Source organism: Dermacentor albipictus, chromosome 8, assembly GCF_038994185.2.
Source record: "Dermacentor albipictus isolate Rhodes 1998 colony chromosome 8, USDA_Dalb.pri_finalv2, whole genome shotgun sequence".
NCBI classification, from domain to species: Eukaryota; Metazoa; Arthropoda; class Arachnida; order Ixodida; family Ixodidae; genus Dermacentor; species Dermacentor albipictus.
This window is the reverse complement of record NC_091828.1, coordinates 48,072,973-48,088,985: the sequence shown is the minus strand read 5'-3', so window position 1 is coordinate 48,088,985 and position 16,013 is coordinate 48,072,973. Positions and strand designations below refer to the sequence as shown.

Below are 16,013 nucleotides of genomic sequence, written 5' to 3'. Positions count from 1 at the left end.
GCTTACCCGTCATATTTATTGCTTATGCTGGCCAAACTGGTGCGACTTGGTATCACACCAGGTATGCGCATTGTGAAAGTCAAGTTAGAATTCCTACAAAATTCTGCTTCTTGAGTCGAAAGGTAATTCTGTAAATAAAAAAGCATCCCCGTGGTTGCAGTGAATTACGCAGGACCGCCAGAGCATCCTAAAAATTGTACACTGAAGATAACAATGTGTTCTTGTGTTCAATGTGTTCAATGTCCGAAAACGGAATGTGTTGTAATTTTCTCCATAAATAGTTATATGGACCAATTATTCAATGTAAATAACGCAGTTACGTAGCTTCTGACCATGTAAAGTTTACAGCCACTGATGAGGTGCCCGAGTGCCGTTTTCAATTCTTCGCGAAACATGGCCCTAGACCCAGGAGCGCGAGGGAGGTTCCCACTTGTTCGCAGAAAGACTAGAATTGAGTGCTTCAAAAGCGCAAGTATCCTCGTGCACAAAGACACTCCGGCTGCTGATGCCTTCTGACGCCTCGCAAAGGAATTAGGGCGTCGGGCTAGCTGATCGGCGACGCTTCTTTAGAACTTTGCTTGGCAGCGCGTGGTATCGGGGAGTCCTTCAAGGGAAAATATCAAGTGTTTCGCACTTTTTCAAGACCATGTCTTTCCTAGAGTTACCGCCGCTTTTTCTTATCGAATACCCCTGTTTGTAACGTCACCTCCAAGATTCTCTCGTCGAAATTTCCCGAAGAGAAAGGAATACAAATAAAAAGAAGTGCAGTCTAAAAATGTGACCGACGTGATAATGATGAACCATATATTGCATTATGAGAGTTACTCAATATTATTTATTACTAATAAAATACAGAATATAATTATGATACTGGTGAAGGTTATGACAATGATAATGATAAGTTGCATAAAATGTAGCCGTTTAGCACGGAAGGCGAAGAAGCATTGATGCTGATGCCGAAATATTAGACAAGTGAACGAAGTGTGGTTCATAGTTTATTTGCCATTTAAATTGTAGTAGACATTCGCTTACTTATTGAATTAACAAGTATGGTTTCACGCACGCACGGGTAAATAAATAGCTCTCACTCGATGACCGCGAACCCTTCCTGTCACAACTCTGGCGTGATGAAGAGTGGAGGCAGATGAGAGGTTCGTGCTTGCCTCTCACTTAGACGCGTCTCCTAAACTTGACATTACAGAACACCCAACACAAGGCGCGCAGGAAGACAGCGTACATGAAGCCACCAGTCATCTCGGCTCGCCTTGTCTTTGTACCCATCGGAGCTTGCCTCCAAGGTAGGGCGTGCGGGCCGTCATGAGGCTGTCGCGGTTGCTTCAACGTGGTCACTCAAGCTTCGTCATGTGAATATCGCATTGTCGTCATCGTCGAGCCATCATCGTCACACAGGCTTAGTAATTCACACAATGTAATGCCATTGTTGTCATACACACGTCACGATCTCATCGTCTTCATGCCCTTGTCATGTAATCATCGTGGGTGCGTCGCCGTCATGCACGCGCTGTCGTACCATCGCAGTGATGTGATCACGACTGTTCAATTGCCGTAATTCTAACTTCTAACTACGGATCTGGCCATGTCGTCGTCGTCACGCTGTCTTTTTAGCATTGTCATAAATTCAGTGAGGTAATCTCATTGTAGTCGTGTCATCATTGCCATACTGCCGTCGCCGATCTATTGACGTCATTCCTTCGTCATTGTGTCGCAATCATGCCGCCGTCATTCAATCGTGATTATTCCGCTGGTGTCATGCCATCTTCGTCATTGCGTCGTTTTCAGGAAGTCTTATCATAAATCGGTTGTCACACCATCGTGGTATGAGAACGCATACCAATGCAACGGTAGTCTCATAGCGAGCACTACAGATGGTATATGACCGCAACTTCATAACTGCGGTGTATCGCTATATTGCTCTAACGCTAATCGCATTACCATCGGCCGTCATTTCTGTCGTAATTTTCATATAATTCTCATACGGGTTCCACCATGGGCGATGAACACTTCTCTTGGTCAAAAGTAACAGTTTATTTTCTCTCTTATAATAATGCTTCCCTATGCACCAGTGGGTGGGGTGGGATGCTTGGCCAATCCCTCTAAAAAGGGATTGATAATAAGTGTAAGAGCGACGCTTTAAGTGCATTAAGGTATGTGTCACACATTTTTCGCTCGACAAGCATACTTCACCTACGTCCTCGTGACACAGAGAGATGACAGGTACAGGTGACGAGGGTATGCGCTTGTCATCCGGCGCAGCTGCTACCTCGGTAACTCCCAAAAATTTTGCGTCATTTAGACTGCGTTGGCATGCTCTTTTTGTGTATTTTTATGTCGCTAAATTCTCTCGCAAAAAAAAAAAGTTGGGAACTCTCGTTCGTTGGAGCTTGCATCCGGCGCATTTATCGCGTTTTTATATATCCATATGTCTGGTGAAATACCCACCTAATGGCACATGCGCTAAATCCCCGGTGTGTCGCACAGACAGAGAAACAAGCTTCGCTTAAAAAAATAACGGCTAAAAGCTGCACTTCCTCGCTAGCTTCGCTCGTTAGAAGTCCTCATCTACTTCACAGCGCCAGTAACCCCCTTCCCTTCTCTCTCCTCGACTAAGTCATAGGAATTTCCAACCTGCGCACACCACAGTACCAACGCAGTAATTTCAGCATGTTGCATCCTACACGTGTTCGGTATGAGGAAAGTTCGTCGGAAAATGCGTCACCTTTAATTGTCAGCCACCCATTATAAAACTAGCCGACGGCGTTGAACACAGCAAGAGCCGTTACTGAAGAAGTCATCTCGATTGCCTATCAATTGACCGGTAAGATGAAAGTAATGGTCTATCGTCGGTTTTTAACCGCGTTATTTCGTCTATCAGGTCTCCTTATTTCATTTATGGACGCGACCGACAATAGTATGCAAAAACGCCCATGTTACATTGCCGAAGAGTTCGGATCTGGGTTAGTTGGCAAACATTCTTGAGATATAAACAACACAAAAGACGACCTATGGAGGAGATACGTGGTACAGACAACGACTAGTGGTGGTGTGTGCCACGTTTCTCTTCTGTTCTTCATCTCTTGATTGGGTTATATCTCAAGTACCGTGCATTGGGTGCACCTTAAGGAAAGTCGAGGAGTTCAAAAATTATCCGGAGTTTCCTACAATGGTATGCCTCACAATTTGGTGGTTATGACGCGTGAAACCTGAGAATCTACTGCCGATAGTTGTTTTGGTACTCTTCTTTAACTATCGCTTGTTTAACTGATGAATGATGAATTGCTTCACAACGTTCAGATGAAGTGCGGAAGTTGCGCACAGGACGCGATGCAGGCACTACTAACAGGAGTAAATTCGTTCGCATGTTCATGAATAATAAGGATCTGAAGACTAGTAACGTGCTGTAACTAGTGGAACATCAACAATCGCTCTTTTTGAGAACCAATCTTTCGATTTCCACGAAGTCCATACTTTATATTATTGTTGCAAACAGCTAGCTCATTTATTCAAGCTTTTAAATAATGAACGTTAAATATGTGATACAGTGGGCCCTTGCCTTCAAATAATACCATGGAAGCAAATTTTTTATTAGATATCCAGAGCTACAAAGACGAAGACAAGTATTTTTAGAATTCTATCAAAACTTTTTTCCTGCGATTGACTCATTATTAAAGTAAGCAATAAATGAATGGCAGTAGTTCCTGGTGGATTAGTTTTAATCATATGAATTAAGTGACTGACGCATCATAGGCATGGTTGCTGCTGCCTCAATAGAGGCTAAACAGCAAGAAATCTGCGGTAGCTCACAATGCAGTTTCAGCACGGTATACCATATGATTAATTTTCGATGTAGTTTTGTCGATTTACGTTACGTCAACCTTTTATTCTATTGTTTACAGATGCTCCAGGTAGCACTGCGACATTATAAATAGGCCAAAATTTCCAGGATTGCACTGAGCTCAGAAAGGGGTGTCACGTTACACGAGGACGTGTCCGGTGAAGTTCATTTGTAGTAGCAGCATTTTATTTCTCACTTGCTTAGACTGTGCACGCCGAAATATGCATTGCACGACGTGGTCACGGTGTGTGCCTCCGATTCTTTTCTTAAGGTGGACTGCGCCACGCTTTAGGTGATTTTATTCAATAGTCATTACATTAGCCGAAGTCATACAAGAATAAAAGGCGCAAGGTTGTGATTTTACCCTCTCGACTTCTTTATGCAGATCACTGCAAGAAATGCCTTGCTGCCTGAGAATACAGACACTCGCCGTGGCTGTCATCACGCTTGGTAAGACGTCCTTGTCTTGTTGAGGTTGCGTTAACGTTTTCGTGAACGAAAGAGAAAAAGAATAAAGACCTGCAGGCACCAACGTTCCCTGCAGCCTTGATCTCACTTATTGCAGTAGCCGCAAGATATCAGGGAGACAACGCCATTCCCGCTTGATTTTTTTTATAATGGCAACAACGTCTTCACGGGACAATTTTACACCTCCTGTTGGAGCCCCTGAAGTACACTGACAAACCCAAATTACAATCACGCAAAGCTGCGCAATAGAGCTATTAGCTAAAGGCGCATTGCCATAAAGCCACGATATTCAACTGCGGTTGTGTCAAACAAGCATTTAGGCGAAAGCCTTTGTAGTCCTCACGGTGAAGTTAGTGTCAGCAGACCTGACCGCCGGAGTGCCCACCGAAGCGTCATCCCGCCATATGAAGACAGATTACAGGCGTTCATACAGATTAAAGACAGATTAAAGAATGAAAAATGACTGATAGTGCCAGTGAGTGAATAATAACGTTATAATAGAGATTGTTAGATGTTAACAAAGTCTAATAATGAATAATAATGACTTGTAATGTCTACTAAAGACTCCGAAACGACCAATAGGTCTAGCAACGGCTTTTAATAACCACAATTGATTACAAATGACTAAAATGCTTGCTAGTTAGCTGTAAGGACTAACAATGACGGTAATGACTTGTAATAACTAGTAATGACTATGAAATTACCAATATGTCAAACGACAACTTGTAACGAATACCAATGATTATAAATGACTAAAATTCTTAGTAATGACCAGTAATGACTAATAATGACTGAAATTACTTGTAATGACTATTAATGACTGCGAAATGACCAGTATGTTTAACGACAAATTGTAACGACTACAATTGATTAGAAATCACTAAAAATGCTTAGTAATTGCCAGTAAACACTAATAATGACTGAAATGACTTGCGATGACTACTAATGACTATGATATGACCAACATGTCTAACAAGAGCTTCTAATGACCACAAGTAATAACAAATGGCTAAAAATGCTTAGTAGTGACCAGTAATGACTAACAATAACTGAAATTACTTGTAATGACTAGTTATGACTACGAAATCAGCAATATGTCTAACGACAACTTGTAACAACTACAATTCATTGAAAATGAATAAAAATGCTTAATAACGACCAGCAAAGACTAATAATGTGCTTAACTGAATCGTTAATTCTTTAAAATTAATCGACACTAGTTTGTTTCTGCCAATGAATCTTGTTCTCCACTAAGCCGTGTAAAGTGTGGTGTGCCGCAAGATTCTATGCTTGGGCCTATTCTTTTCCTTACTTATATTAATGACTTAAGCAGCAACCTTACTTCTTCTATTACACTATCTGCCGACGACTGTGTTATCCACAGAAAGATCACTGACTCGTATGATACTAATGCCTTGCAGTCCGAGCTTGACGAACTCGCTATGTGGCGTGAACAATGGCAGATGAAGATGAATGTTTCCAAAACAAAAGCTGTAACATTTACCACAACTGAACTGACTGTTTCCTCCTTGCATTCTTTCAATAACATGGCCATCGAGAAAGTTCCGGCCGAAAAATACTTAGGCGTTCTTACTTCTTCATACCTGGCATAGCATAAACACATTGATTATGTCACCACCAAAGCGTCGAAGACCCTGGGTTTCATTAGGCGTCACTTACATTCCGCAAATCAGGAAACCAAACTACTAGCATGCACAACTTCAGTCAGATGCCAATTGCAATACGCCGCCATCATCTGGAACCCGCATCAAGCATACCTTGCCGGGAAACTCGAATCATTGGAAAATAAAGCCGCTAGGTTTAACACAAGGAAGTACTCACGCTAATCCAGCATTACTGGTATCAAATCGTGTCTAAATTTATTTTCACTGGAAACGCAAAGACTTCTTACCCTGTTATTGTATTTTCACTGATATTATAACAATCTTGCGCCATTCACAGAATCTCATATCAAACCGGCCCATCGCATCTTTCACCGATTAGTCCACGGCTTTAAAGTATAACCAAAGATCGCTCGCACCAACCTTATGCGTCATTCGCCATTATTCCTTGCCATTTACCATTGGAATAAGCTGCCTGCGAAAATCATTTCCGCCAATAGCCACGACGCTTTTGTTTGTAAACTGAAATGCTTATTGCGCGCCGACTGTTACAATTGTATTGTGCCGACTGCTTAGTATTGTTTAGTTTCTATTGTTGACACTACTCTTTTAGTTCTACTTTTTTCAGTATGTTTTATCCAGTTCTGATCTCAGCAAATGGAGCTCGTTTTCATTATTTATTTACAGTAATATGGTATGTAATGTTAAGTAACCCCCTATGTAATGCCTGTAAAAGGGCCTTCAGGGTACATGAATAAAAAATAATGAGTGAAATGATATGACCAATATGTCTACTGACGGCTTGTAATGACCACAATTGATAACAAATGACTAAAAATACCTAATAGTGAGCAGTAATGACTAAATGAAAGAAGAGAAAGAGAAGAGAGAAGGAAGAGTAGGCTTTCGCCGTTTACCTCTTAAGAGAAATCAGAACAGGCCCTGAATTTTTTTTTACTTTCTATGTATGGCGAAGGAGAACACGAGGACGAGATGGCCAGACGACATGGGTGACTTGACGATGACGTCATCGTCTTCAATAAAGGAACAGAATGATGAACGCTTTTGGAGCACTTTACCTGATAAGTAACACAAAAATGTGTGACCACATTTAGTGGATTGGTTCTGTGACGGAGGTTAATACCCACAATTTGTAAACTTACACGAAAATTCACCGACTGAGTCAGCTTGTCGCTTCATCACTCCGGTGGAAAGAATTGTAGACGACGTTAGAATACATGAATTTAACAGGAAGAACTGTCTAACGTCATCACGCTTAGGAAAATTGCGAACTCATACACGAATACAATAAGCTACTTCTTTGCCTCGATCGATATTATTCACGAACGGAGAAGCGCTGCATGCGTCCAGTCATAACGTCTGCTGAGCATTAAATTCATGTTCTTGTGAGGGGTGCTGGTTAGCTCTGCTTCGTAGGCCGGGTCTTGTGGAAAGACTGTCATTCATTACAACTCTCTTTTGGCATACGAGAAAGTGGTGACTAAACCATCCATTTAGTTACAGAACACTGCAGCCGAAACTACTTGTTGGTTATCGTTAAAATTTGGCCTCGAATGTGGATATTCCCATCGACACAGTTTAATAGCAAATTATGTGCAGTATATTTCCTCAAATCTAAAACAGGTTATCAGACGCCGACACGCTTCGAAGTTCTTGGTCCGGTCAGCTCTTCGAAAGCAGCAATCTTCAAATTGTGCCAACGCTGGCTACTGGACTTTCCTAGTGGCTCGAGCACATCTATACATATCACCTTCTCATATCGTATTCAGACCGTATTTAAGTACCGAACATGGCCTAGATATACTGCCAAATGAAACCCTGCATGTCTCACCTTAAAATAATTTAGTGAAAACTGGAGGGGCTACTGCCACAGCCAAAGCATGTGATAATGTACTATACGATACTATCTATACGGAATTTGAAAAAACTCGACTTACTGCTCCAGGTGATGAAAATTGCGCGCTAGTTCTCGTGCTGCCGATCATTTTCCAAATCCTTGGACTGACAGGAATTCGGTTCTTTCACATCGAACCATGGGGTACCGCAAGGCACCTTTCTGGAACCGTTATTAATTAACATTGATTCCATGCAACAAGCGTAAATACTGCAGGACATCGATAATATCGGATTTATCACTTGCACAAATTATGTCAGGCAGTGATGTGGTCACACAGACCTTAACATACAATAAACAACTGCTGAAAGTTGAAAGGACAACAATGCAGGAAGGACGGAAATACGTGCAGGCCGCTCGAATGCAGCTATCAACGCAGAAATCTAGCCATGAACACGGTCCCCACAAGACAGAAAAGAAGTTATGTCATTGCTAGGAAATGAAAACCGTTCGTATCACCCATTTCTTCCTTCTCATCCGTGTGTTATGTTCGCAACCGAAACTATCAATTGATAAGAATTCACCCATGTTTCAGTTCTCAGCAACCAGCTAATGCTCTATCATATTAGATGCATGTAGGCATGCGATGTGCAGATAATACAAGGATGTGCTTCTTTGTGAAACAACCAATATGGAGCCAGATATAATGCTTATGCAGGCTATACTCTTTCTTAGCTACATTATTCGTGCATAACTGCTAAGAAAACGAGAATTCCCGCAGCGTTTACGATAAAGATATCATTGGGCCTGCCACATTCCAAGAGCTAATAACAGTAGCAACAAATAACGCTCAGAAGAGGAGATATGTCTTCTGGCTGCTTGGTTCGAGCACCTATAGACTGTACAAAGCAAAAAAAAAAAGACAACATAGAAGCACGGCCGCTAAGTGATCCTGTCTAGATATTTAGGCTAACAATTAGTCAAACAAGGACGTCGTTGTCAACTTTTATTAAACTTGCAATAGTTGTAACTGGGAAAAATACTCACTTTCTTAAAGGGCACCTCATCAGGTCTGGCCATTTTAAGCTGACAAGCGCAGAGCATACAATGCGCGCCAACGATTGTGTTACAAAGAATTACATCGTTAAGCGCTGTGGAAAGGCCCGAAATTTCAATCCGAACCCCGTCTTTTCTTTTCATCGTGGCCGCTGCGCTACAAGCCGCACGGTGACGTACTCGGGTCCGCAGTGTGACACCGCTCGTGGTGACGCAATAATTCGAGAATTATTCAAGGCACCATCTGTTATTTGTGTGATCTGTTGCTTGAATTGACGTATTGAAGTTTAGAAAAATAATTAAATACACAAACGGAATGTCTGCATTGTCTGTTTTGTTTTACTTCTCACCGAAGCAAGAGGGATGTACTTCCGCTTCGTCTGCTTGTTCCAACGGTGGTGAGGTCACGTGCGCAGGTACCGAAGCTATGCCATTTTCTACCGTGTTCCAGCGCGAGAACATGTTCTGCGATCCGCTTGTTCTTCCTCAGTATTCGCGTAGCACTAAAGTATACCGCTAGTCATGCGTCCTTGTGCAGAGCGCGCAAAATTGTGCGCTCTGCAACCACACAACTGCTCGTGCGCGACGCTGTCAGTGGAAGTGCGTAGCGCTGAAAAAAAAGAAAAAAAAATGAAGGCGGGGCCTGTGAGTTATGCGCAAGAGATCCTCGAGGTGCGGTATGGGAGAACGCAGGGAAGCAATTTTGCTTGCGGAGGCTAGACGGAGCGACTGGAGTGAGCTTCTGGAGTGAACCCGCCTGTTGAAATCATAGGATAGCGGCAATGAAATATCTCTATCTCGGCTATTAATGAGCCAATTTGAACAATATTTTGCTGCAGAGCGCTCCCTAGAGGACATCTAACAGCTTGCAGCGTATGGCCAAAATTTGCTATGGGGCCTGGTGAGGGGCCCTTTAAAGCAATGTGTCTAACTTTTGTTCTTATTTTTGTCGTGTTCTGCAAGTTTTCTGCCCTTTAGTTCTGTTATTTACATAGTCATAAAATATATCAGTATATTCATGGTGTATGTGACACGTATATAATACACCACCATATTGGCTCATAACTGCAACCGTGCGTTTGTTTAGAAAAGGGAGGTTTGTTTAGTGAAATCTGGCATAAACGCAGGCTTGTTTAGATTTAAATGGGGAGCATTTCTATGCGAACCCAGTGAGAATCTTGTGCGTCCGTCACGTAAGCCGAATGCAGTGGCTCATACCCCCAAAACAATGGCTCATAACCCCGTAAGTAATCGCTCATACCTCCGTAAGCAAGCAATTAATACAAACCTTTATACCCCGTAAGGCAGAGGTTACAAGTGCTCATCAAACAGTGCATAAATTCACTAAAATCACCCATACAGCCAGGCCAACATTTCAGCTTGTCATTAAAGCTTGTTTGTCTCTCTCTCTCTCGATGCAACACACACAACATACGTTTCAATAGCATACGTTTCAATAGCATACGTTTCAATAAAGAACATGCTGAAAAGAAGCATCCGAACCTTCAATAAAGCATCGAATACCGCTCTCAGCAAAGGTAGTATTTTTGCAATATCTTCGCCGGACATCCAGGTTGATAAGGGCCGATAAGAGTTGATAAGGGTCTGATGATGTTCGATAAGGTTGATAGCTACAGATAAGGAACACGAGGTTTATACTGGTCGGATCTCATAACATTGATAATGAGGTCGGGCTGGATGGAGATGAGGAAGCGCACAATACTTACGCATACGAAGGCAGCTCCCAGAGAAGTTTCTGCGTGAATTTAAAAAGATCATGCTTTAAGGGGTCAGTCTTTATGCTAACAAATGTACGTGTTTTGTTTTTACTTTTGAACTGCTGATATGGCGCTAACCCACGCACGAAAATGCATGCGTACAAGCCTTTTCTCAGAAGTTAACAGTGGGGTGCCCTCATTGCTGATATGTTGATTTCTGTCAAGCTTGAAGTGGGCGGAAAGGGAGGGGGGGGGGTGCGTCTCAAGATTATGAGAAATCTCTGTACATTATCTCAGAGTATGCAGGTCTTTCCAAAAGTCTGTTGATTTCCCTTTAAACTTAAGTGTATTGGGTGCTCACCTGTGCCACAAAGCGATTTAAATTTCGGAACGCTTGCTCTGTTGCCATTGTTCTTGCCACAGTTTCATTTCCGACTAGCCATGTGGCATCAGTGGCCTGTGAAACACTAGCGACATTATGACGGTGTTCTTATGCATCTTCGAAGATCACGAAAGAAAATTGATTTAGAATACGTCATCCTAACCTAATTATACCAATGCTGGCCGCTTCATAAATACGTTTCTTGTTACCGACAGCACAAACCATTGCAAGGTTGAAATAACCTTGTTACAAAAACAAGAAAGTGACACTGGCGTGAATATCAGTCCCTGGTAAATCGCTCCACTTGCGAAACACCGTGACCGGCAAAGTGCCGCTGTCTCTGTGCTAAATTTTACAACGCATCGGAAGCAAGTTATTATTTTATGTAGTAGCTCATGACCGATTAGGTTTGCCCCTACATTATGAAGATGGACATAATTGAATACCCAAAAAGCATGATACCGACACATCCGAACGTTTGTGGTACCTAAAGCTCCGTATACCTGACAAACATGCTGGACTCGCGATATAGATATTAAGACACTTTATGTTATGAAACCTCAGAATCACGCTTTCTCATCCCCAGATTTGGGAATGACTGTAGACAAAAGCCTAGTAATTTGCTGGGCTGGATATGAGGCCCTTCTTTACACGGCATGTGGCAAAGGAGGTATGAAATAACAAAAACGCATAACAGCGAAATGAAATACGAGACTAATTCAGCTAAATGTCCAGGATATGACTTACAGTTTTGCACATTCAAAGGACAAAATGTTTGTTGACTTAGTTTACATCATTAAAGCTACCGGGAGAAAAACTCAGATGAAACCAGGTTGCGTCGGCCTGAATTTGGTGAATTAATTGGAGCTGTTAGAACCAACAAAGTTCATACGCACCAGAAGACAAGGTGGCTCATGCAAACCATGATACCACTTTGTTTATTTACAACATATTTATGCGGTTTACCATCCGGTAACTGAACAGTATGTTTTGAGGCACGCTGTAGAGCAGAGCTACAAATTAATTTTGATAATCAGCAGCTTTTTAACATGCCGCTAAGCAAGAACGCTGTTTTTATAGAATCTGTTATGATTCACTTGCTTAACGCGTTTGCGTTAAATGTAGCAACGAAAGTCTCTTTCCGTTCGTACCATAATTCTTTATTGTATAAGCCTAAGCCTTATGGTGATATATATAGTGTGTGCAAATTAGGAATCTGAAAAAAAAAGATTTCCTAATGCGCATACGTATTCTAATCATACATACGTTTCAGACAAAATTATAATGTCGCATGGCCCGCGATAGCTGATTTGTGGCCAATGTAACACAGGATGCACTTTTTGTTTACAGCCATGCTGGCCGTGGTATCGGGACGCCCCGGATCAGAAGTGGACAGTAACGGAGAAGCATCAAGCAGAGCAGACAGCGAATGGAACCTGGGTTCTATGGCGAAAGGGTTACAACCCTATTGGGCTTCCATTGTTCAAAAAATTATAGAATTCGTAAAACGTCTTGCTGGATTATAATTTGGAAAACAGTGATCAACCTATATAATCATTTTTGTGCATTGGCGTTTCCAAGGCTTTCACTCTTGCTTAGACGGAATGAACGAATCTGTTTTTCCTGCTGAAGAAACAATAAAGTTGAAGCGATTGGACCATCGCTGTTTTATTGGTCCTGACACTTGATGAGGTAATGTAGACGTCGTTTTTAGTTTTGGAAAAGCCAGCAAAAGACTGCCCTAGTACCGAAAACAGGGAGCACGTGAGAATTCATAGGCGTACATCATGAAATGGTTTTGAATTTATTCACCACTGTTGCCAGCATGGCCAGAACTAGCCATTGCGCCATGAAAATTTATGAATAAGTCAATGAACTGCTGCAAACAGACCATTCTTTCAACGTTCTCGACCAACTAGCCCAACTTCGCGCTTCTTGAAGCTCTTGCGTGTTGAAAAACTTTCTTCAAACGCACTGAAGATGGCACAATATGGCCTCAGCTGTTCTTGTGCAAGAAAAAGACGACTCAACAGTGCCTGACATTGACCATGGACTTGGCCTTCTTGGGTGCATTAGTGTACCTTGGCGTTCGTCTTTAGGACGACACTACCTTCGGAATCGGGCCACATTTTTACACCGCACTATCTGCGGTATCGGCTCGTATTTTACTTAAGTAGAACCACACTCGACCATGGATTTAGGCACGCGCAGTTCCAGCGAGCGAATCTGGGTGCCATTTCGGCTCTTTTGCGCTAATTGCGCATTACTGCTCCGTTCGCATCTGTATGCTAACTTATCGAACCTTTTTTGTTCCAAGCGTCATTAAGACGCCATTTTCGCTGTGCTCCGTGCACTCGAAGGATTCAAATTATCTAATTTACGAGACGAACGTGGTCAGAAAGTCAAATCCCCTGAACCGCAAATCGATCTAAGCCGTCAAAGACGTCGTCTTCAAAACGCCTACTACTGCTAGTAGAAGTAGGCAACACAGAAGATCGACTGTACTCGAACTATTGTAACATAGTCAGTACTCTTTGAAACAACCACTGCAAAAGCCCCTGTGTGTTCCTTACTTCCTCTTTGTGTGCCCCGCTGGGGCGCTCAAAGCTGGCCATGCTGGCGTTCGTTTTCTACAGGCGTTCGGTGTGTTACCACACCATGTACACGAGCAATAGGCCGTTGACCTCTCAGGTGTCTAGCCGCACGTGGATCTGCTGTGTCCAGAAAAGAGGGGCTCTTGTGGCTTGATTCAATGTCAGGAGTTTGGATATTTATGGCCCATCGGCGGAGGCAACACACCTTTTAATGCGTAAGCATTCTTTGCCGAGCTACCCAGCCCTGTCAGGCGAAAAGTGTAATGCCTTGTATTCGCAGGAAAATGCGTCATTTGCAAAGACATTTAATCGATATGATGGTGTAAAATGCACATGTTTCGTGTATTTTAAGCGATGAGAACCAATTAAAACCAAATTCATTAAACCAAAATAAAAAATAACATAAAAGGTGAATACCCATACAGATACACAGAGCTCCTTAGGAAATGCGTGGTGAAGCTTATAGTAGGGATGGGCCATCCAAAATTGAGAGGTTGGTCAACTTTAAATCTGGGTTTGGGCCAACCTTAAATTTGGAGGTGGGCCAACCTGAAATTTGGTTGCGGGACAACTTGATATTTTTGGGGCAGGTGGAGCCTAAATTTGAACATGGGCTAAATTAAATTAGGAGGTTAGTCAACTTCAAATTTGAACGCGAGCCAACTGAAATTCGGAGGTGGTACAACTTGAATAATGATGGTGACCCAACTAAAATTTGGGAGTAGGTCAACTCAAATTAGGCGGTGGGCCAACTTGAAGTTTGAGGGAGGCTCAACTTATATTTCGGGGTAGGCCAAATTGAAATTTGGGGATGGGCCAAGTTGAAGTATGGCCAACGGAAGTCTGCGGATCGGCGAATTTGCATTTCGGGATGGGTCAACCTGAAATTTGGTTTGGCACAAATGAAATATGCAGCTGGGCGAGTTTTTAATTTGCGGGTGGCCGTGCCTAAATCTAGTAGTGGGACAACTTCCAATGTGGGTGTGGGCGAACTAGAGGTTTTGGGGTGGCTCAATGTCCAGTGAATGGCGGCTGGATGTACTTCGAGTTATGAACACCTCGCAGGCGAGCGAGCGCGTTTTGATGCTTGCGATATTTTCATGGGGCTTAAGGCTAATCCACAAACTGTGAGTGACAGTGGTCGCGCGACGAAGTTGGTCGCGAAACGACCAGTCGCAAATGGTCGAAATTGGTCGCTTTTCTCGAAAAGCGACTATTCTGGGCAAGTCGCTCACGGCTGAATTGTTCAGTCAGGTGACTGTTGTCGCAAAACTGCTAAACCGACCAGCGGCGCGTAGAAAGTAATGTTAGCATGTGTTTTCCTCCGGTGTCCTCTTGCGTCGCACCAAATAGAAAGTCTACGCTGCCATAGCAGACTACAAGAATGTAATTGGCATTTTGCCTCATGATTCTGGGGCGCAGCAATTCCAACAACGTGTCAAATGTATGCGGTAGCATTGGCAGGAAACTAAACAGCAGCAAACGGAAGCCCCAAAAATTATGCACCGATTCCTACGCAACGCCAACCAGAAATTACAACTTGCTCTCGATATGACTCTTCGTGACTCGCGCGGAGTTGGAGCAGGAGGCGGCTTACGTGGCTGGCCACTTATCGCGAAAAGCGGCACGGGCGCACACACTAGCGTCGCTTTTTCTTCGGAAGCTTCCGCGCCGCCACACCTGACAACACGCACCAGTGACGACGTCTTCCCCTTTGCTCGGATCAAAATCCACTGCTGTCGCCTGCACCCGAAGCCAGCAAATTGCGCCGTAATTGCGCAGGTCCCTAGAATTCTCGCTAAGAATGATCATCTCCGGGATAGCGACTTGCATGTCGCGCTCGCCCGGGCTTGGCGGTGTTAGCATGGGTCGCGTTCTGTCGCTTTTTAGTCGCCAGTCGCAAATGATCTCGCGACCTCTTCAAGTCGCCGGTGTGGCTGAGCCTTTATTGAGGTAGAGTGAGAACGGAAGCAACAGCTTGCGTGGACAAGGAGCGCGCGCGCGCAACATGCGCTTGGGATAGCCATCGCGAGGGTGACATGGCGCCCATATGGTGACATGGCGCCGACAGGGTAGTAATAAATTCTGTAGTTTTACGCTCAGAAACCCCCGTCTCATTATGAGGCACGCCGTAGTGGGGGACCCCGGATTAATTTTGACCACCTGGCGTTCTTGATGCGCCCTACATACAAGGGACCCTGGGCGTTTTTCTATTTCGCCTCCGTCGACATGCCGCATATGCGGCCGGGATTTCATCTCGCCACCTGATACTTAGCAGCGACACATCCTCGCCGCGAAGCCACCGCAGTCGGTCCGGGGGCGCGTGGTGCACCAGGCAGCTATTCATCATCGTAATCTTCTTCGGCTGTACCGTACTTTCTCGAAAGTCTTCACCTCTGTCGATCGTGAGGTTTTGCTACACCACAACCACTGCACATAACTGTTATCGCGCAGTACACGCTTCA

The 16,013-nt window shown here is 43.5% G+C and overlaps 1 long non-coding RNA gene across 1 annotated transcript; it reads left to right on the top strand.

The window, feature by feature from the left end:
* The first annotated feature begins 2,619 nt into the window (after window positions 1-2,619).
* LOC135910201 (uncharacterized) lies at window positions 2,620-12,637 on the top strand. The gene is made up of 3 exons (XR_010566934.1): window positions 2,620-2,836; window positions 4,239-4,303; window positions 12,305-12,637. It is a non-coding gene; the product is annotated as an uncharacterized lncRNA (long non-coding RNA).
* Window positions 12,638-16,013: the final 3,376 nt, after the last annotated feature.